Here is a 23,250-nt window from a genome sequence, read left to right on the forward strand (position 1 = left end):
CGCCCGCCGCGGGGCGGACCGCCGCCCTCGGCCCCGGCCCCCCGCCGCTCTCACACCCCCCCGGGACCCCCCCCGGCCCGCCGCACCGCCCGAGCAGCCTCCCCGGGAGCAGCGGCGGAGCCCGGGCCGGGGCGGGGCGGGCCCTGACTCACCCGCCGGGGCCGAGCGGGGAAACTCCCGCTGCCGCCGGGCTCCGCCGCCGGTGGCAGAGCGCATGTGCGGAGCCTCCGCGCCGCTCCTCGCACCCTCCCTCCCTCTCCACCGCCCTCCTCCCTGCCTGCCTGCCTCCCTGCCTCTCCTCCTGCCAGCTGCCCGCCCGCCGTCTCCCTCTCCCTGCCGGCTGAGGTGCTGAAGTTGGGCGGATGGCAGCAGAGCCGCTCCGCTAGGGACGAGCCGCACCAGCCCTTCCCGGGATCGCTCAGCGCCAACTGCACGCAGCCGGGCGGGGGTGGGTAAGGCGCTCCGCTTTTGAGTTCAGCCTGAACCGGCTTCAGCGGCATCAAAATGTCTGCTTTATACTGATGCACGGGGGGGGGGGGACGGACACACCAAAAAAACACCAACCAAAGGGGGGGGGGAGGAAGAGGAGGGAGGGAGACGAGAGGGAGGATGGATGAAGGGCGGTGGAGTGCAACGGAAAATGCATTTGCCGGGGGGACCGGCTGTGTGTGTCAGTGTGTGTGTGCGCGTGTAACAACGGGCGGCTGCGGCGCCGGGGCTGCAGGGTGGGGGGTGCGTGTGTGTGCGTGTGTCTCCGTGTGCGTGTGTCTCCGTGCGTGTGTCTCCGTGTGTGCGTGTGTCTCCGTGCGTGTGTCTCCCTGCCCGCGATGCACAAAGGGGTGGGGAGAGGGGCCGCCGGGCTCTGCCCGCGCCCTCCCCCGCCGCCCCCTTTCCCCGTCCCCCCCCGGCCCGGTTTGTGTCTGGGGTGCCGGGGCCCCGCCGGGCGATGCCGCCGGGCATCCGCCGCGCCGGGAGATGCTGCCCGGCCCGGGGAGGGGGAGGGAGCGGCCGCCCCCGGGGAAGCCGGGGGCACGGGCTGGCGGTGTGACAGCCCGCGGGTAAGGCAGCGCTCCTGCCTTTCCTCTTGACCTTCCCCTCCCTGTAACGCGGGTCCGCTCGGCTGGGGGGGGGGGGGCGAGGTGTTGTAATTATTGTTACGATTATTTTAATCCGCGGAGCCGGCGGAAGGTGAGGGCGAGCGAACGAGTCGCTGCTCTAAGATCGAGAGTTGCTTTCCTAACCCTCCCTCCCCCCGGCCCCCGTTCTCGGCCGCCCCTACCGGGGCCAGGGGCCGGGGGCCGGGGGCCGCCCCCACCCCGCTGCCGGGGCCACCGGCCGCACCGCCCTCCGCGGCCCCCGGGCGGCACCCAGGCTCCCCCGCCCGCCGTACCCTGCGGCACCGCCATCCCTCTGCCCCGGCCTCCGTCCCGCCCCTCCCCTGGAAATGTCGGCGGGATGCGGGCGGGGGCGGCGGGCGGAGCAGGTGGCCGGGCGCGGCCGGCGGGGCAGGGGCTGCTCCCGGCCCCCGCCCCGGCCCCGGTGCGGAGCCGTGCGGGAGAGCGCGGCGCCGGCACGGGGCTTCCCTGCGCCCGGGGAAACACCGGCCGCCGCCGCTTCCCGGTGCTGCGGGGGATGCTGTAGCGCTGCCCAGCCGCCGAGCCCCGCGGTGTGCCGCTCCTGCGGTTCCCTGCCTCGCCTCGGGATGAAACCGCCCGCGGTTGAGAAAGCCGAGGTCGCCTCGCTTGCGCGGCTGTCAGCCCTGCATGGCACAATTTATAGCCACCGCGTCTTGTTGATTGAGGAGGAAACCTCACCCGCGCTGGCAGGCTTCGAACTGGCAGGGCTAAAATTCGGGGGTTTTTTGGTATTTGGTTTCTTCATTTCAGTGTCTGGATTTTCACCAACGTGTGTCATAGGTTTGCAGCCAGATGCTTTTGCAAAATGGATGAAATCTCAAATACCCTGATAGGTAAATGTAAGGAAGTTATACATCGTCTGGCAATACTGTTATGGGTAACAGGTGATAAATAGCTTTCTACGAATGTAATATTCATGCCTTGCGAATGCGGGGAGTTCTATAAAGGAAGTTAATTCTTTTTCACATCAGTGGATGCTAGTGTCATCACCCTTACGTAAATCACTAGGGATTTTTCCCATGGCACCAGCCATTTGGGCAAACAAATTATTTAACCTTTATGGAGAAACAGTGTTACACACCATTATCACAGTTACCAAATACATATTTTTATTTGAGTTCATACTCAGAATAAGCAAAGTCCTAATAAAAGGTGTATGTGCCCCACCCCAGTAAGTTTACGGCCTAAGGCGCAAAGGCTGTGATACACACCAGTACTTACCTCCCTAAAATACGTGAGCATTAGACGTTTAAAGACGCCTTTCTCCATCGGGGTCTTAGATCTTTTTAAGTAGCCAAAATAAGAACATAATCTGATTAAAAGCACACGATCAAAAAAATTGCTACAGTGAGTTGAACATCTAGTCCAGTATCCTGGCTCTGACTGTAGTCATTAGCAGATGCTGAAGGGAGAAAAATGTAAGAAGCAGGATTGGTATACAGCGATCTTTTCCTGGTATATCCTTTCAAGTTCCAGCAAACCGTAGTACAGGGATTTCTTAAACTGGAGTTTGCTCCCAGACCATCATATTTAATACGCCCTTGAATTTCTCTACTCCCTTTTTTTAATACGTGAATACTTTAGTCTCCACCACATTCTGTGGCAATGAGCGCCACAATTTAATTACGATTTGTGTGAAGAAGTGCTTCCTTTTGTTTGCTGTGAACCTGCTGCCTGATAATTTCATTCGGTGCTCCTTAGCTTTCGTATGTGACAAGGAGCACACGCTGTGTCTGTACGAGGTGCTAGGAGTGTCCTCTCACACCAGAGCAGATACAGCGCTGGCAGTTCAAGTCCCTTCATTTTATCTATCGCTGAGTTGAGAGGTCTGCCTAGAGGTGTAAAGCCCTATTCAGCCCTCGGTCTTTATGTTGAAATCTACAGATAAGAATAGTCATTCTTTTTCTTGTTATGCAACATGGACACTTGTGCACAAAGAATTGCCCTGAACCCATGAACTCATTTCAAGAAGGCTGCTGAAAAGCTGTTTGCTGAAAATTAACTCCCTGCACTATTGATTTGAATCGAAATCTGACTGACAGCTTGGTGAAAAATGCCCTATCCTAATACAGTTTTCTACCTACCCTGAAAACAAGATGAAATGTTTTATTCTCAAACTGCAATTCTTCACTTTTAAGAAGTATACTAAATACAAAATGCAAGTTGTATGTCGAGGGACATATATCTATGAACTCTGTACATTTGAATTAGCATCACTTCCAGTTGTTCTGTGTAACGTTCATTATAAGGATGTGCATACTGAACAACATGCATAGTTTCAAAAGTAAAGTTTAAATGTCCCATAAAATCTGACTGATCTGGAAGGAGCTGTGACACCAGTTTTTCTCCCCAAGACTACTCCCAAGTTTGAATCATGCTTGAGGAGCGCTAGTATTGATCAGACCAGCATCACAGAAAGTTTCCCTCATCTCACCGGTAGCCCCATTTTGATTTCCTCACAAGAATAATGGAGGAGTAAGAGACCAGAGAACTACAAAAGTACAACCCGGACCCACAGACCCCAAAGTTTGAATTCAGCAGCAGGCACAACTTGGAGCAACACAATCCACGGCAGAATGTGGACAAGTGGAAAATGGTAGAAACCCACGTGAGTTGTGAAATCCTTCACAAAAAATAAAATACTGGGAACCTCAGATGCAGTAATCCTCGTCTCCCAAAGGACTAAAAGAAGAAGAGACTGAGTGGCATCATTACGAAGACAGGATAGAAGGGATGTTAGCCAGTCTCAGACTCAAGCCAGTCTCAAACTAAATGTGAGAATGATTTTCCACTTATAAGTGGCATATATGTGTATATATATGTGGCAAAACATATATATATATAGTATATAAACTTTCCTTCATAGAAAATACATTAGCTTGAATAAATTTTGCAACCCTAGTATCTTTTAAATAGCACTTTCTTACTTGTATGCTTCACACGCCTGCCCTTAAGTACGAAACACTTGGAGATTCTTATGAATACGCTAGAAGTGTACTAAGTGAAACAGTATTAGCTCTTACAGAGATGTTCATCACAGCTCCATTAGCTCCCTCCTGATCGTGTCTCCAATATGTCAGGCAGGGATTTATTTTGCTTGTCTACCAAGGTCTCAGCTTCAGCTTTTTTAATCAAAAATATATCTTCACCATACTCATAGTGCTTATTCTGTGAATACAGAATGAGTTTTCTAAGAACATAAAATTCATGTGCTAATTGGCTTGAGTAAAAATTAGTTAAAAACTAAATCCTTCAAGAAATACAGCATTTTTGTTGGCCTATTCTTTGTCCTAAGTAGTCTTAATAATAAAATAATGCAATCAAACTTTCCATACTGTTAATTAATTAAAAGCTTGTGCACAGGGTATAAAAACAAATGAATAGATTAAGTTGTAATTAAGTTTATCTAGTCGTGGTTATAGCTAACGGCTATAACTGTACAGGCTGTAAGTAAGCTTGTGTGAGTAGCTTTGCTGCTGACTCCTGGGGGCTACCGCACCCTCCGAAGGAGCTCAGCCCTTCGGCTTGGCCCCTCTGCGGGTCTTGGCTACGGCGGGTCTGAGATTGGGAGCTCCATGCATGTCTCCGATCCTCCGGCAAGTTAACTGATTCAGAGAGATCTTTTCTGCAAAGATGTTGTGTCTCGACCCCAAGTCGGGTGTCTGCTCTCGAAAGGTTTCCCTTGGCGCTGCTGCTGTCTCTAATGTGCACAAAGGAAGCAGCCATGCAGTGTGACTGTGGCAGGAACTTCGGGGAACGCTTAAAGCGCACAAACAAATGAACTCAGGGTCTGCACTGCTCCTCCGGCCCAGCCACCATGTAACCTGGGCCTCGGCTAAACGCGGGTCCTCCAAAGCAATGCAGGGGCTTGATTCCCTAGCGTGCTTTATCTGCTTTGCACTGCTCCAGTGATGCAAAATAGATATAAACTAATTTAAATGATGGGTGTGCTTTGAATCGTTTGTGCTGTTCTGGTATATTAATGAATCTGGGCTTAAATTTAAAAAACAAACAAACAAACAAAAAAAAAGAATAAAAGTAATGCAATCAAATTAAGATTGATTCTGTCATATCTTCCTGTGAGTTTTGAGTGATAGCTTTGTCTTTAAGTTCCTTGTTTATAAAATATGAATGAAATGCTTCTTACCTTTCATACAGTCGAAATTTTCATGTTATTTACTTTGTAAGAAAATGGCAGTAAGTTCCTAGAGATCAGTAAATGTCTAAACAGAATGTCTGTGGGGAATTACAGGTAGGGAGGTGGAATAGAAATAAAAGGTTAATAAAATCTTAAATCCCGAAGCCAAGCATTACATATTACTTAAAGGCGCTCAGACATCTTAAATACTGCATCTGCACTGCATAATCTTTCTCCATGCAAAAATACCATATATCTAACCTAGTTTCTTCAGTGAGAAAGAGAGTAAATTAGTGAGCGATGCATTAACACAGCTATGCAGCTTCTGCTACCAAAGCAGCTTCGTTTAAAGCAGCTTGGCTGCTCTCTCCAGTGACGCCAGCTCTGTGCTTGCTGAAATATGAGAGAGATCTCAAGCTGGACCACTCCAGTTAAGTTAGCCCTAACTCTGTACATACAGGCTAGCAGAGAGTGTGCCAGAGTAATGCTGCCTTAAAGGGAGACTGCCACTGTGTCATGGCTCCCCGCTGTAAAAGACAATTGATTATGCCACCTTGTTCTGTAATTTTACTTCAGTGCAAGTCCAAGCAAGACTTGATCTTACTCTGTTTTAGGAAGGCTGACTATGGCTTGGGCTGGTTTGCTGTGTTATGCTTTGCTGTGTTGTGTTTTGCTGTGCTGTGGTGTGCTCTAACGATGTCTTCATTTATCAGCAACTCATGTCAATTACGGTGCAATAATCCTATGAGATAAGGCAATTAAAGCACAGGGATCATGGATGAAGGCTGTCATGGTATCCCTAGCACAGCACCTTCATGCCTGCTGTAGTTCAGACAGCTTTTACACGAGAGAGCTCAAAACACTGGGCACCCCAAGAGGCAATGTGTCCTGGGCATGTCACCGCCGCTGCGAGGAGCTGCACCAAGTTCTCGCGTTTTCCACAGTACCCCTGGCCGGCTGGTATCACCATATACACACTGATCTCCTAAAAGCCTAAATCAGAGGGAAATGTATAGTAAATTTTTAATACCATTGTTACTGCTTATCGTTTATGTAATGAGAGCAACCTTCTGAAGGAATTTCTTATCCAATCCACCTTATTATGACAGCACTGCAGGCAGCATGCGCCCTCTGATATTCACATTGCACCAGACCTTTGGGTGGTGTAGATGCTGCTTTCTCAAGTGATTTGCATCATATGAAAATCAAGAGCAGTGAGTAATAACTTCCTGTGCAAGGGCTTCACAAGTAGCCCTGTTTTAATGAATGTAGGTGGGAAGTGTAGTCCTAATTACTCAGTGTCCAAAAGGTACTTTTATTTCCAAGTCTCATCTTCAGAAATTACAAAGTCCTAAAATATTAATCAGATACTTCATAGCTTTCAAGATGGGTTCGGGAAGAGAGGAGTGAGATGCAGAAGTTATTTTTTATCTTTCAGATATAATGGTTTAAAAATATATTCACAAATTCTTTTGATGCTTAACTCTAAACTAGTTTGTTGCAATGCAGTTGTCATATAATGGTCTGATAATCTAACTGATACAGCTTGATATATCTGGTAATCTGGTAACTAGAGTCTTAATTCATAGCATTTTTTCACTAATATATATATTATATGTGTCCAAATATTCTTATAAACACTTATTGACTCTCACAATGTAAAAAACCCAGACGATAATAATAGAGTCTCAGCTGTATGGTAAGCATCGTGCTGACCAGAATAGACAAGGATGTTTTCAAATTCTATGTCTGATTATTTGATAGGTAAAATCAAGTCATAGAGCTACCACAAAAATATGAAGTACTTGTGTGGCGAGGATCTTGAAAAGGCTAGAGGGAATACCTCTGCCCAGTGAATGCAGCAACTTCATAAACGATGAAGTTATGAAAGCGGCAGCTTGGAGCTGATAGGTCATGTAGGACTGGGCATTGGTCAGTGATGCAGTATACAGTGCTTCACTATACAGAAATCGGACTGTGTACTGGAATTGTCCTGAGCTCTCTCTGCAGAAGGACCATCCTGTATCAAGTATCTGTCTCAAAGCCTATGTCTGCACTGCGAATTGCAACGTAGGGTAGAGATATCTGACAAAGGTTGGACATTCAAAAAATTTAGTTAAAGCGGCACTGAGCCCTGTGCAAGAAAATGACCTTATTTTACCTCTACTATCTGTATGTCATCTTGTATCCTGCAGTTATAGGCTACTCAGAAACTGAAAAATCCACTCCTGAAATTTTTCTATTTTTAAGCTAAATGGCTTCTGAGGGCATTTACCATGAAATATGTTCCATACTCCTTCAACCGTTGTCTTAGCTCTTCTTAAACTTGTTTCAATTGATCAATAACCCTCTTCATCTAAGGACATCACAACTGTTGTTTCAAAAGCAGTCAGTAAAAAATACAGAAGTATTCACATGGCTTTCACATGGCTGTCTAAGATTTCAGCATTATGTAGCTGAGGCAGCACAGCTCTTTTGGGTGCAGGATTGCACTGAGCACTTCGTTTACTTGCCACGACTCTCAGTTCTTGTTAGAGTCCCAGGTTATGTCTCTGTAAAATAACAAAAGCCTGAGCTTGTGCACCAGAACTTGATCGTCTATGCATTAAATCGTTAGAACGGTCCCAGACCTGGCTGGAAAGTTACCACAGCCCAGGGACCATTCCCAATAAAAAGCTTGCATGAGGCTGTCCTGTTATCCAGGGCAGGTCAGTCATAATTATACAAATATAACTAAATTGGCCATTTGGCCTCAGAGCCAGAGAACAAGCCCTGGAATTGCTTAGCTTTCCAGTACAGACACATCACATTTCTTCAGGATATAGCCTCTAGCCTCTGACTTTGGCCTGCATCCTTTCTTCTTAGGCATATGATATTAGATTCAGCCAAAGTAAATCCATGTTTGCTGTGATTTACTTACCAATGGATCCAGATCACCTTAAGTCAGTGATTTGTCCATGTTGGCTTATATTGTTCCCTTGATATTTGCCTCCTACAAACAATAGCATTAACGATTTTTATGGTTCCTTCTGTTTCGTTCACAATAGAGGGGAAGGTGGTCGAGTCATATAAAAGAACATATTCTTGAAGGATCCAGTTAGAAACACACCTGCTTAATAATTATTCCCCATTTTTAATTTTAGACCGAGATTTATCAGGTTTTAACACATTTAATGTTTATCATGTTGATTTTTATCATGTTTATTCTACAATCACAATGTTGTGTGTACTAACAGAAGTCAACATATTTATATTGACAATATAGCCATCAACTTTAGCCATCAAATTGCTAATCTTATATAAAATACTAACCATCTCATACCAATCTCAAATATATATAGTTTTAAAAATCTGTATTTAGCATAACTCATATTGAATGGCTTTAATTATACTGAGTTAATTCAAGTCCTTCATGTGTTTATTACTATTAATATTCTATCAAATCTGTGGGATGAGGTTCATATGATTTATGTTCAATATTAATTTCTTTCATACATCACAGGAGGGAGAATTGTTCAAGCATATTCAGCAAGGAGGTGTAAAGTTTAGGAAGGGGGAGTGGCTCATATCTGTATGTGCATGATATAATAGGAAAATTATATACCTTGTGTGACTTTACTTCTAGTGAGCAATTTTCTTGGTCAGGCATATAATGCTGTGACAAATACTGTGACCTGGTTTCATACAATGTGTAAAAGCAGGTGGCATTTCAGGAACTTTTAAGAAAATTCAAAACAGTAAGAGAGGAGGGGACTATCCTTCCTATTATTATTATCTTGAGAATCTAGACAGTTTAGTAAGCACTCAGAACAAATGCAGAACACATTATGAAAAGGTTCTTACTGTCTTTCCAGACTTCTGGGATTTAGACCTAGTAAGTGTTTTAAGATAATTGTCCCATCATGCCATCTTTTCTACGAGCTCAGTTTTCAAACCACCACATCACCTCTGCATACTGGGACAACAGCACTGCTATTTCACAGAAAAGAAATACATATATATATATATATATATCAATTAAGCGATTACAGGATCACACAGTAAAATAGTGGCAGATGCAGAAATTAAATATAAGGGGCAAAATTCTTGTTGATTTCAAGGGTCAAAATTTAACATTAAGAGTCTTGTCTACCACTTCACTTGACAGCTTCCCTTTTACCAAAGTAATGCTCATATATAAAACATCAGAGAGAGCTTAAGCTCCAGAAAATCTCCATATCTAGAAAATCTCCAGGACAAAAATGGGAATTTGCAGTTGAATCAGAAGTTGGTCTTTCTGATCAAATATTCTTAGGCATTCTGACGATGACCAGAGCAAAATCCATACAATATAATTACACTGTTCCCTTGAATATGTAACCTGAATATCAATATGAAAAGTATTAGTTATGGCCATGTTAGAAAAAAAATCCTCAGTAAGCAAAAGACTTCAAAACCATGAAGACTTTGGATGGTTGAGCAATGTAGCCCTACATTTGAAAAATCAGAAGAGAACATGGAAGCATATAGCAGGTAGCATGATACCTTCTGCATATATCTCCTGACATTCAGCTCATCAGTTCTTTAAAACAGTCTGGGATTTTTGTGATCCATTAAACCATTACCTGTAGATCTGTCATTCTCATAAAATGAGTACACAGTAAAAATACAGTAAAACTAGTCAAATAACACCTGCCCTAGCTTTACAAAATTAAGTATAAAAAATTCTATGCATAAAAGATCCTGTGAGGTCACAGTTGTAATACACAGGAGAAAATGTTTTTACAGGTAATAACAGAGAGTGGACTTCAGTAGTCAACTCATGCCTAATTCTAGTAATGAATGCAGCATACCTTTTCTAACCACAGATTACTCTGAATTTTAACAACACTGCATTCTTGGGCTTGATCAGAGCTTGGTCTAGGTGAGATGCTTTAATCGGTCTATATCAGCGTATACTTTATATGTGCTTATATATATTTCTTTGTAATTTAGCCTAAGATACTTTGAATTAATTGCCTTCTGCTTACCACAGAGAGAGAACACATCCATGGGCTGTGGCATAAGTTACCACCAATCAAGTCCTCTAGTAAATTTTCCCTGAAGTATGCTGATGGCCCAGGTAAATGCAAAGTAGTTTATTTCTTAATGAAAAGAAGTAAGTTATTATATGTCCCTGTAAAGATGGGGGGGAAAGATCTCTTTGAATTCAAGTAAATAGGGTCTAAAAGAACTTAAATGTAAGAAGACTAAATTTGTCTGAAAGCCTAATTTATTACAGACCCAGCTATAGATGGGATTCAGTTGTTTTAAGGTTCATGGGGGTTTTAAGACTCCAAATAATTGAATTGCTATTAATGTGTAAGGCATTTTTCCATTAACTTGAATGCACTTCTGTAGCAGAAACTGTTCTTACAAGCAATGCTAGCCATCAGTCATATTTCAAATGTGATTGCAAGGCTCTATTTAGGCTCTGTTAAGTAGAAGCTGTTCTGCTGGACAGTGAGATCATACACAGCAAGGGGACTGAATGCCACTGCACCCTGTGCTGTGAGGTACTAGCTGGCATCACCTAAAACCACGATTTTATGTTTTAAACCCAAGTTGGGTACTATTCATATAGCAGACTTTTTTTTTTTTTTTTTTTCCTGAGCTCTGTAGGTGAGAGACTGTTTTAAATTGTGCTACAGCCCTATCCTCTAAGGTACAGAGTGTATCCACCACAGTGCCAAGCAGCTCAACTGCTATCGAACCAGGCTGGCAGCGTGTGCTCAGCAGCAGTCTGGATTAGCCTGCTTTTCATTAGTATGGCCAATTCCAGCAGGTGGCTTAGTAGTAGTTTTAGGAACATTGGAAAATAAGAACATAGGCTGGAGGGAACACCCTGGCTAATTGCATCCCAATCTCTGGCTTTTTCCAGCAGCCCGTTCTTACCTTTCCTTCCTTTTCTGGATCAAGTTAATATTAAAAGCTAGAATTTTTTTTTTTTTTTTTTACATCTATTCTTACTCAAAGGCTGTTCCAGAGCTCCTGTTGAAAACCTTTTTCTCATTTCCGGCCACATGCATTCAAAGACAGCTTATTCCCCATTTGTTCTTGTGCAATCATCTGTATTAAATTGGTCTCCCTCCCTTCCATTTTCCCACCTGACACACTCATCTCCCTCCCATTTAAATATTTGTCCCAGTAATGCTCTTTAGATCAAGCAGATGTCAGAAGATGGAGGGAACCCTCAGAATGCAAAATCTTCGTACCTTGTGAAGAAGGGGGCTCAAATGCCATGGCAGCAGCACTCCTTCCAACCACAGAACGCCTCCTCCAGCCCTTTCCCATCATAACTTCACCTGTGGAGCTCCCTGGAGTAGGAATGCAGTAGGCTGCATGACTACTCCATGAGCATCCTCTCAATCCCATTTACATAAAGGCATCCCTTGCTAAGAAGTATTCAAGGTGCAGCTGCCACCTAAAGAAATCTTAAAGTGTGCTGCTTGAGTTTCAGTGCTGTGACGCAGTGCGATCCTTGCTGTGAATAGTGGCAGCAAAACACATGAGATCATGTGTGTAAGTAAAGACTCACCTACATAAACTTGGGGGGGGGGGAGAGGGCACTAAAAGTGTCTTTTTTTTTTTCTCTATCACCAAAATACATTTCCATGTTGATCTGGATACAAGAAAGCTTCAGTATCAGTATAATTTCTCCTCTCAGACAAAATGGCCTTTTCAGGAAACTTCTGTAAGTTACTTATAAGTGCTTCTCAATCTTGGCATCTTGTAGGACTAGGTAAATAAACAAAATATTAATGTAGACACTTAGATAATAGTCTAGAAGAGCAGGGTTCCAGCAATAACAACTGTGTGATGCAAATGCTTTGGTTCACCTACATGAGATTGCACAGGACAAACAAAAATGTCATCGCTTTGATTTGTTGCTGCATGAGTTACCTTCAAAAGAAAAGTCAGATCATAAGAGAAAATTAAACGTTTGTCAAGGAAATGAAGAATCTGGGCCACTAGGATGGATTGGCTGATGATTATTCTTAGAGTTCAGTTCTGTTATGAACTCGGTATTGTTGACCCACTTGAAGACTCAAACGGAAACAGATCATGCTGCTTTATGAGGGTTTTGCACTCACATCTAAAAAGTTGTCTTTACACCCAAGAAGAGGTTTGAACTGACCATAAGCATGCCATATCCTTTATTCTGCTTGCTACCATCCTGCCTCTTACTATGCACTGAGAAAAATACTCAGCCCTATCTCAGGACAGGGACCTCTCGAGGAAACAAAATTTGGCTGTGCCCAAACTTATGCTGGCTGGATAATGACCAAACACCTCGTGTGATCAGCAGGCAGCTGTGCCCTCCCCCCCCACAATGCAATTATAACATGACCTCAGTTAATTTTTTATATTAAAAAAAAAATTGCATTGTTGAAACAAACATAAAGCCATTCAGAAACCATCTAAATTTGGCTTCCAGACTGTTTCAGATTTCAAATGCCTTGTCACTGCTTCTGAGTGATATATAATGGAAATGTAAAGGTCAGTGCTATTAGCACATTGAAAACATTTCCATCCATATCTCCTTCCTAAGATGTTGCATGGGTGACATGCCAGCAGGCAACGTGTCATGAGTATTATCTACAGGTCTCAGAAAACAGTCCCCTGATCAGAAAAAGCAGCTACCCCAAGGCTGTAGGTATGCGGACACCATTTGTTAAAGGCCAGTCTGGAGCTCAGACACCCCAACAAACATGTGGGGACAACACTGCATTAGTCTGTGATTAGCCCAGGTGATAAGCACTTATCTTTCGAGTGTCCAGTGGATGGTTACTCCATCAGGCACTCCACATCCCAGCCAGGCCCAAGTGCCTGAGCCTCCCTGGCCCTGCTGCTATCACGATGCCACACACAGGCACAAGAAATCTTGTCTGCTCGTTCACAAGACAGCGATGTGGATGGCCCATAGGAACTTGCCATGCTTACAGCTGGCAGGGACCTGTAGTTTTTGTCCCCTTGTAAGCAAAGCTTCTCAAAGGCAGAAGTTTGCCACAGCACACGGTTGTTATTGCTAGGACTCTAAACTAGTCTGCAGCTTCCCAAAATCAAAATTTCATGTGTGGAATTAGATGCAGTATTGTTGGCAAGAATATCTAACCTTTGTCAGTCTTTCTCCAGAAGTCATCGGTCATAGCACAATTATAGCAATAAGGCTGTAAGTTAGGGTGAAGTCAGAGAAAGAAAATTCAAGAAGCTTTGAGACATTTAGATTGTCTTTGAGAAGTGTCTATAACTTTTTTCCAGAATATTAGTGAGAATGGGAAGGTTAGAAGTAGATCTGCAGCGGTATAGAGGGTCAGTGGGCAGGGATGGTTTCTGACAGTAAGAGCAGACATATACTTTCTTAAGGTGCTTGGTGTTACCGCATCCTGAAAGATGGAATAAAAAATATTCTCCACAAAAGTATCATAGTAGTTGCCCACAGGTCTATCCCAATGAGGAAACATGTTAGTCCAAATCAATAATTGCAAGGCAAAACTCCTTCCTATGTTTCTACACAATGGAATGATGAACATGAACACAGGCCTCCACCCTAGCAGAAAAATCTGCAATATCTTACTTTGTGACCAAGCATGCAGGCAGTTCAATTGAATTCTGACTAGTTCTTTCCACAAAACTACAAAAAATTTCCCTGCAGGAGGAAGTGCTTGAGTCAGCTCCACAGAGAACAGAAGTTTATCCTATTCACTAAGTGGGATGAATCTTCTATTGAGATGCTAAATATTGTTTCATTGCCTTCCATAAGATCTAAAGAACTTTTTATGCCACATTTATATTCATTGTGAGCCTTTTGCCCCTGGCTCTCCAGCTGTTTCCCTGCTTACATCCTGAGGCAAGAACTGCTGAACTTGGGGAGCAGGAAGACTGAATTATTGACAGGGATGGTCTACAGAAAATTTGAGAGCGACTACACCTCAGAATTGGCTATCCAGATCTTCCAGGAAAAGGAACAAATCTCAAGAGCAGAACTAATAACCAGCACTGACTGAGAGAACACAGAGATGTTAAAAGGACCTTTGAAGTGTGAAAGGGCAAGAAACAGGCATAATAGACATGGAGATTGTAATGGTAGATAGCAAAGAAGGGTGCTGAAGTGAGAACATGAGTGTGGATGCTAGTTTCTGAAGAAAAAAGGAAAATAGTGAAGAAAAGGTGAATTAAATGACTACAGTGATACAATCTTGGAAGTATGGAATAGGAGAGTAGGATGCTGAAAAGTAAAAGTCAGGGAGCAGAGGGAGGCTTTTTGCTATGGAAATGGCAAAGAGAGAGGGATTTTAGAGCTCAGAAAAATGAACAACAGTATTTTGCAACAGATGAGATGGTAAATGAAGGAGAGAGGAGTCATTGGTGACTGAAGTCAAAAGGTTGGGAATAAAGTGATTTGAAAGATCATAGTACAGAACAGAAAGGAAAATTTGGAGAAGAGATAAAGACATTTTCTCTCCATCCAATGAATTTAAATTGCCAGTGCAACATCAAGGAGAAGAAAGCCATCCACCAGTGTGTGAGAGGCTGAAAAGTGCAAGATCTCACCAACAGTAAACTGACTACATGGGTGCCAGTGTAGACTTAAGGCAGTAGGGGAACATGTTGTAGGAAAAAGAAATCCAGCATTAAAGAGCTAGAAGAAGAAGGAGGAGATGCTGAAGAATTTTATAGTAAAGACTGAGGGGAATGGAAGAAATAAATTATAGTAACATTTTTTAAATAAAAGCTGATTTCTAATAGCTTTTGATTATTAGACAATGTTTGTAGCATCTGAGAAATTCAGTCTTTATAAGGAGATGTTTGTTCAGCCTGAATATTAGGAAAGATATTACTCAAGTCCTGCTTTAAAAAAAGTGTTAAAAATTAGAATAATTCCTTTATGTGTAATAAATAATGACATATGGACAACATCAGAACAACAACCAAAAAAAGCCACAAAAAACAGGTTCGGTTTTCCTTTGCTATCTGCAACTAGAATTTCCTCCTGAGGCACTCAAAACTATGTGCCATTCAACTCAATTTCCTCGATCTGGAGATAACAGGAGATCAGAACTAACAATTAGGTAAGATTTCTACTCCCTCTCCTCCTTTCTGATCCTACCCCACACTGAAAATAAGTAAGACACTTCTGGCTAAGTAAGGGCAGATGACCTTCTGGAATAGAAAGGAGATCAGCTTTTCCAACGCTGTGCTTTCTTTGGATCTGGAGATCGGCACATGAAGAGAAAGAAGGCAGACAACTTTTGATAGTAGTAAAAGCTCATGCCATTCCTAGATTTGCTTTATGCAGCAAACCTACTGCAGGCCTTTCTTATCCACAGCATGCTTTCTATTACAGGACTAAGGTACTAAGGAAAAAGGTACTATTGAGCCAACTGCAAGTCTCCCAAAGATTTTATTGCTGTTAGAGATAATTCAAAATTTCATTGTATCCTGATCAATACCCTTAAAATTTAAAAACTGATTTTGTTTAATTGTTTTTAAAAAAGCCATTTTCCACCATCCAAAATTTCCCTAATATAATTTTTGAGCAATTCTGTTTATGGAAGATGCATAAATATTACAGTAGCATAGTTATTGGCAACACTGGTGTCCTGAGTACCAACCCTTTGGTAAACAGAAAGTGGCTGTTTCAGTAATGTCTGAATATACATTCTGGGATCAAATCTAAGATTTCCATATTTTTAGGGACAGAGGCATTACTAATTGTCATTCTTTTTGAGGAAACCATAATTTTTAGACAGAAGAGAAACAAAAAAATGTAATTAACATATTTCACTTAATTTAAATATTTCCTACAGCTCCATTTTACATGCAGTGTTCCAGGATGAGATATTTGTGCATAGGTTGAACTGCCATAGCATAGAGATAGGCAAGAAAGAGTTTGTCTTCTTCACTCAAACTAGGATGACAATAGCTGCTGTATGCACCTTGGCCCCAATCTGCTACAGAGATTAGGCATCCAAACTAGGACTTAGTTGGCTTTCAGTCCTCTGTATCTAAGAATCCCCAATATCCCGTTCCCCTCACACCCTTAGGTACCCAAATTTCCCCAGTCAAGTGCCTTGAGTGCCTATTACTCATGGTTGGAACTGCTTCCAGCTAAGTAAGTCACAACCAGCTCTCGTCAGGACATGTTTTCTGCCAGAGATCCCAGAGGAGCTCGGTCCAGGAGACACACTGAGAGTGTGCTTCTCATTTCCTAAAAGAGCTGAGCTCATCACAAAACACAAGACACAAACGAACTGTCATTCCAAAACACAGCCAGAGAAGGAGGCTGGTCAGAAGTAAGTTTTGTGATTGTTTCAGCCCTCCTGCCCTCACCAAAACTGTTGCCATTTTCTCCATTTTTCTTTCATAAGGTAAAGCAGGAGGGACAGCTCTGGCCAGGCCGTGAGACATCTGGGTTTTCATCCCTTGTGAATCTGAGGAAGTTCAGACCTTCCTTTCCCCATCACAAGTTTTGTGTCCCGAAGATATTCAAAGGGAGAAATGGTCTCCACTATTGCTGTTGACACTGTGCTGCTGTGCAAAAAAACCTACCTAAAACCCTGTCAAACAATTAAAGAGTAATTAGCCAGAGAGGCAACAAAGTACCCACTGTTACAATGTTCACCTTGGAGCAGGAACACCATGATTTCTGCCCTGTTCCAAGCACTAAAGAGTGTGGGAGCCACATTATTTAATCTTTGCAATATTGAATAAAAGCAAGAAAGCACATCTACTGTTTCCTTTTTCAAAGCATAGCCTAGTCCTTAATGTGTTTTTAAAAGGGATAACTCAGGTCTTAAATCTAGGAGAGGGCCATGGCTGCAAATCTCAGTCATTCTGCAGTTCAGACTGGGTTTCTCAGTCCAGGGAAGGGACAGTGTAAAGCACTCTCTTGGTCACCGGTCTGCCACTCCTGGTTGTGCAGCAGCTTAAGCCAGTCTAAGCCAGAACTGCTGCTCCTCTCTCCTTGCCACATCTCAGTGACCACAGTGAATCAGTTCAGAGAGTTAATCCATCTCGCAACTCATCATTTGTTTCTGCAGAGTTAGTTTTCTGCCACAACACCTACTTGATTTGGGTTACCACGTGGTAGAAACACATCACCAGAAAGCAGGAGTCAGAGGACCAATGGCTTGGACTTCAATTGACCGAGGAGCCTCATACTTGGGGTGCTGCCTCTAGGAATTCATTCTGAGGTGTCTCACCCTGTCAAGGTATTGCAGATGCCCAGGTACTTTACACAAGGCTGTTCCCTTCTAGGAGGCAAAAAACCCTCCAACTCCAAAAGCAAATGGCTCATTGCCTCTTTGCAGCCAGAGTTGCCTGGCCTGGTACCTGCAAGCCAGCTGAGCGGGCCCGGCTCTGGGGAACTCGGAGCTCCCCACAAGGGACTAGAAGCAGAGGGAGCATCAGGCTGGCTTTCTCATTTCCTCATCTTGGTAATAGTGCCCATGTGAACTGTGTGATTTTTTTTCTTCTGGTGTTCTAGTTTTATGGGGCTCCAGTTTTAACTTCAGGGGTTATGCTTGTGTTTAATATTTTTTGTTACCTTACAAAAATATGATCATATGCAATAGGACTAACATATAACAAATAACTGAATCAGAAGCTGAAAAAGGTGGTTCAACTTATGAACAGTTGTTCAGGCAAATGGAAAAATGTAATTAGGGAGCACATTAAAACCAACAAAGTCTGGGTGCCTACCTGGGACAAAGACTAAACCTACAGTAAATATTACGTGCAACAAATAGCCTGGCAAGTTCTCTCCAAAGGTCTGCAATTATTATTAAGTGCATGTTCAACCTGACTGGACATCCTAAAAGGTATTTATCCTTGCATAGAAGTTCTGCAGCTATGTGGTTATCCTAAACCCATCACTAGGAAATTCAGTTCTCTTCTACTCCATAGCTTCTCTCTCTTTTCTTTTTTCTATTTATACTATGACCAAGTCTCCTGAAACTTCACCTGGGTGAAGATATTCACCAAACCTGGATGGAGAGCGCCCTGAAGGCAGACCTTTTCTAAGCATTTCTTCTGACACAGCATTTGGTCTGGGTGCAGATGAGCTCTTCTGGCAGTTGTGTCAGACAATTTTGCAATTGTTGCTTTCTGAAAAGAGACCATTGGTTTTTAATCTTTCAAATGCCATGGGGACATCAAACAAGACTGTAAGGAAATTACTTCCTGGGGTCAGGACCCATGCTGGTGGAGGCAGAATGTGGATGGATTTAGGAAACTCAGTGTTTCTGAGTTATCTGTCAGTCCCTGCTCCAGACACCTGTGGAAGAGACAAGAGGCTGTATGTTCCCCTAGTCTGTGAAATTATTAGTATGACAGGAGTCATATATGGGATATGAAAGCTGTTGTTTCAAAGTGATCGTAGGACTCAAACAAATAATGTAGAACACCCTTGGAAATTCCAGACAGGGCTCCCTTAATGCAGACAGGTCCACTACTGTGGCCCTGCACAGTAGCTTAGAGAGATGCAAATAGCAAATTTTTATAAGTTAAAGTTTTTCTCTGGTTATCTACATTTCTTATGTATGTCTCATTACCATCTTGTCCAAGTGCCTCAGAATCTTAAAAATCTGTGTCTCGAGTCCAAGCCCAACTTTTTGACTGTCTAGTCAAAAAGAAATTACTTCTTTCTGCTCATCCAATAGTCAATCACTTGTTCTTCCACCTAGATTTAGAAAGCAAGGTTTAAGTTCATAAGGAGCAGAAAAGGGACTTACACTTGCATGTCTTGCATCCCCTAGCTTTGTATCTGCTAACAGTTACATCCCCTTTGATGTGACCTACACACAAGTGAGAAGTCTGGAGTCATCCAGTTAAAACTGGAAAGATTTTAAAATTATAAATAAGTTTCATGGAATGAAAAAATTATTCGGTACATGAATAGCTGAGATACATAATTTCACAACCTGTAGTCTCCAACGCCTATTGAAAGTAACTTATTAAAAGACAATAAGCAAGAATTTAGTCAGACTTCTTAAATTTTAGGGTAGCCCTCAGCTACTGGATCATCTTTCCTCTCCAGTTTGTTGACTCTCTCTGATCAGTTGGGTATGGTGCCTGACTTGGGCACGAGTGGAACTTCCTTTATTAACTATTTATTGAAGTTGTGGTGAATAGCTGTTGTAGAAAGTTTAAAGCTTATGTTCTTTAGTGGAATCTGAACACTTGCTGTTACAATGCCTCTGGCTCATCTACTGACACACTGCCAGATGTGAATCATAGCAGGATTGCCTGCTGCCTTCTATGTAGAGTTGAACACACTGAGAAAGAGTCCTCATCTCCATCACCAGATTTTCTAATTAGTTAATGTAAACTTTAACTCTGCAGTGCTGTTTTTTCCTGAAAGGAATGTCTTGCTTATACACTGTCAGATTTTAGGATATGAGAGAGCAGTGAAGATGAACACTGAAAGACAAATCAAATAGAGAATTGGTGTGGTCTGTTAGGGGAATACAATGGCTTACTGTAAGGGAACATTGTTAAAACCAAAGTGCAATAAGAGACAGGGGTTTATGCTAAATTAAACTTTAATTATCAGGATTGTACCTGAAGCACAGAACTAATTTCTTCAGTTAAAAAGCATGCAAGTATCTTTCTGTGAGACTAAGACTGACCAACTTTGTAAGCCTCCCATGAAAGTGACACAAATGCATAGTAACAGGAAAAAGTGAATAAATGGAGAAGCAACATTTCTATCCATTGCTGCAATAACTTAGACGGAAAAGGACACACCATTAAAAGAGAAAGGGGATAAAAGCATATCACTAGACCGCTAAGTTTGCCTTGTACTTTGCCATAAAAGCTAGGGATCATCAGGCTGAGTGTTCTGAAAGCTTCTCCATTCAGCAGGACTCAAAAAAAAAAAAATCCCTACATTTTGTTATGAGTCAAGCCAGCAAGATGTTTTTAACAGGCTTTCAGGCTTGATTTTGGAAATATCATAGTGTCACTTATGATAAAACTAGAACAAATAATAGCATCTGTCTTGAATATAGCCATCTCAACCCCATTACACTATAGCAATGCCATTAGAAGCAAACCGGTTTTCCTGTCCTGTCTGTCTATTAAGTTATCTTTCAAAGTGGTAGCATTCTTACCAGGAATATTTGCCAAGCAAGTCTAAAGAATGATTAACTGTTTATATATTACTTCAATTTCTCCATCTATTGCAGTTTCTGATTTTCTTTGGTTTCTGTTTTGAGTATCACATCAAAAAAAGTAATTTATTGCCCCCATTTGATAAAAATAGCCTCTGTATCTGAAGGAGGCTAATGTTTAGTTTGCATCTAGGTTCATACAAGGGTAGTTGGGAGATTATGGATTACTTACTCTGGATTTAGGGAAATTCAGCTTTTCAAGAAGCTATGGTATTTGAGGTTTGTTGCTAGATTTGGGGTTGGGGTTTTGGTGGTTTTTTTTTAAAACTTTGTCCTGCTACCTTTCCCAAAGCAAGCATATCAAAGTAACCCATGTAAACTGCAAGTGTGCTCCCAGAGTGATTAATGTCCGCTGTCATTGAAGAAAATGTTTGAGCAAGCAACAGTGCACACCATTTAGCATGGCATGTAAAACTTTGAATCTCTTTCATATCATTTTGATGACAGAATTTGACTTGGTGCTGAAGACCAAAGTATTATTCTCTTGACTGCAGCTTAGCTTAGCCTCCATAAACTCACTTGAACTAATAGACTTTCAGAGCTAAGCTACTAGAAAGGCGTAGTTACAGCAGGAAACCAGACTGAGATTATTGCTGAAATCTGAGGTCAGTCTGTTAATACTACATGAACCTCACTGACTCAAATCGCAGTTTGCTGACATGATAGAGCATAAACCATCTTTCTTTTTGCCAAGTGGCTACGAACTGCCACTAGAGCCCTACAGTAGATATCTCTGTGGCTGAAACATAAGCACTCACTGAATAACAATGAAGCAGTGTAAGGGAGGATGGAGCACAGAGAAAGGGAGCAGAAAAAGCTGAAACAGCTGACAGAACTGCTTTTGTAAAGGAAAACAAGGTGAGCACCTGCAAAATCCTGCATCATGGCCTATGTCATCCTCTTGAGCAAGGAGTAAACTTCTTCTGCGTTTGCCCAGGAGTAATCCTGACTCATTTAGGAAACACAGTGTATCCAAGCTATTGCTTGGCTTTTGATAGAAATAGTCACTGTTCTTCTGCTTCTTCTACAGCAATTTGACATCTCCGTTCTCAGTATCAAGCTTCTTGACTATCAAGCAGATAAGGCAAAAATCCGAGTCCTATACCATTCCCTCATTCTTCATAGGAGTAAAAAACACAAGGGCTATCCATTCTGTGTTAAGAACTTTGTCCCTCATACCTCCCTTCATAAAAAGAGAAGAGGAAAAAAAAGCAAACAAAAAAAAAAGTAGCCCTGACTGTATTTAATATGAAATTTATCTACAGTTCTAACTGGGGACAGCTGGGGGATTCAAGAAAACCTTGTGCTCTAAATATTCACTTGGTGGTTTCCTGTATAACTCTGCAAAAAATCCCACCAAACCCTTACGCACTTGCTTTTATGTTTATATGACCAGTTATAGGAAACCAAAACTCGTCTTCCTTTCAGGGTTATTTGGGAACTTGATTAATATCTCGGGCACTTGGAGGCTGATGGAAATTTTGTGCAAGTGCATAAAACTGCTTTCTTACTAAACAAACTGTGGCTTTACAATAGCTAAGATGGAGTTAAACCAGAAATACATCTAGGCAGCTTTATTGGGGCACTGCTTAAAATGATTACTCTTTGATGTACAGTACAGCTGCTCTTTAAATTATGCCTCCTCTCCAACAGCTCATGTAAAGCTTACTGCTCACTATTCACTTCGTCATTTTAAAATACCAGTTTATATAGCTTTTCCAGTATAAGAATAAAGGGATGGTAAATGGTGAATAATAATTCCTAGATGTATTTATGATTCAACAACCCTAGAAAGCAGATATGCAAATAATAGATACCTGTCTTGTGAAAGAAGCACCAGGGAAATTTCTTAATCTTTGAAGCAGAATTTTTCAGGCAGCAGTCACTGTGTATCCCTCAGTTTTGCATCCCTGACCCACTCAGTTGTCCAGACAGGAAACCTTCCAGACAGTTCATGTGCTGAGGTGTAATCAGAACTAAATACCTTATTATAATAGTCAGTAAACTTGATTGTGGTCACTCAACTGCTGTAGGCATGAACAGGAGTAATTACATGAGAACTTATTGCTCTCACACATAAGATTTCTTTTTGCACAGGTTTCCCTTAAACCTCAGATATTATAATTATTAAATATAATACCGGCTATTATAATATCATAATTTTATAATTCTCTGCATACTCCTTGACTATTTGACACTACTTGCCTGAGCGAACCTCTCCATTATGCCCAGAGGATCCCATTCCTTCAGTTCAATCATCTACTTGCTTATTGGTATAGTCAAAAGGGGATGAGATAATTAGGAGAAGTAGCCTAGATATCTGTAACAGAAGAGATTAAACTGTCAAAATTTCTAAATATTCTTACTCCATAACATGGTTTAGTGGGCATGGATGATGGTTGGACTCGATGATCTTGAAGGTCTTTTCCAACCTAAATGATTCTATGATTCTATGATTCTATACTTAGAACTTGCTTCTAGCTACCATGTATTTGCTTTAGAGAAAAGAGTACAACCCAATGACTTTGTACATACTACTGCCATTCAAGTATAATTGTTTCATTAAGTGGAAAAGCTTTGGCAATGTAAAAAGCTTTTGTTAGTATTTATTTTAAGTTAAATACATAACTTGCTATGGGGGAACACTGTTTTCTGCTGTAAAATAACCAGGTATACCCTACTGAATCAGTAGCAATGGGTTAATTACAGCCAAATTTAAGGTATTTGTTCACATCATAAAAAGCAAGCAAACATGGTTTTGGTACAAGAAGAACTCTCAATG

At 42.1% G+C, this 23,250-nt stretch overlaps 1 protein-coding gene across 1 annotated transcript in view; it reads left to right on the top strand.

The window, feature by feature from the left end:
- The first annotated feature begins 434 nt into the window (after positions 1-434).
- The window catches only part of RGS17 (regulator of G protein signaling 17), a 72,603-nt gene continuing 49,787 nt past the window's right edge, over positions 435-23,250 (top strand). Inside the window, exon 1 of the mRNA XM_075036811.1 lies at positions 435-448. The gene's annotated coding sequence lies outside the window, so the exon portion shown is untranslated. The remainder of the gene's footprint in view (positions 449-23,250) is intronic.

This window comes from Buteo buteo, chromosome 9, assembly GCF_964188355.1.
Source record: "Buteo buteo chromosome 9, bButBut1.hap1.1, whole genome shotgun sequence".
In the NCBI taxonomy this organism is placed as follows: Eukaryota; Metazoa; Chordata; class Aves; order Accipitriformes; family Accipitridae; genus Buteo; species Buteo buteo.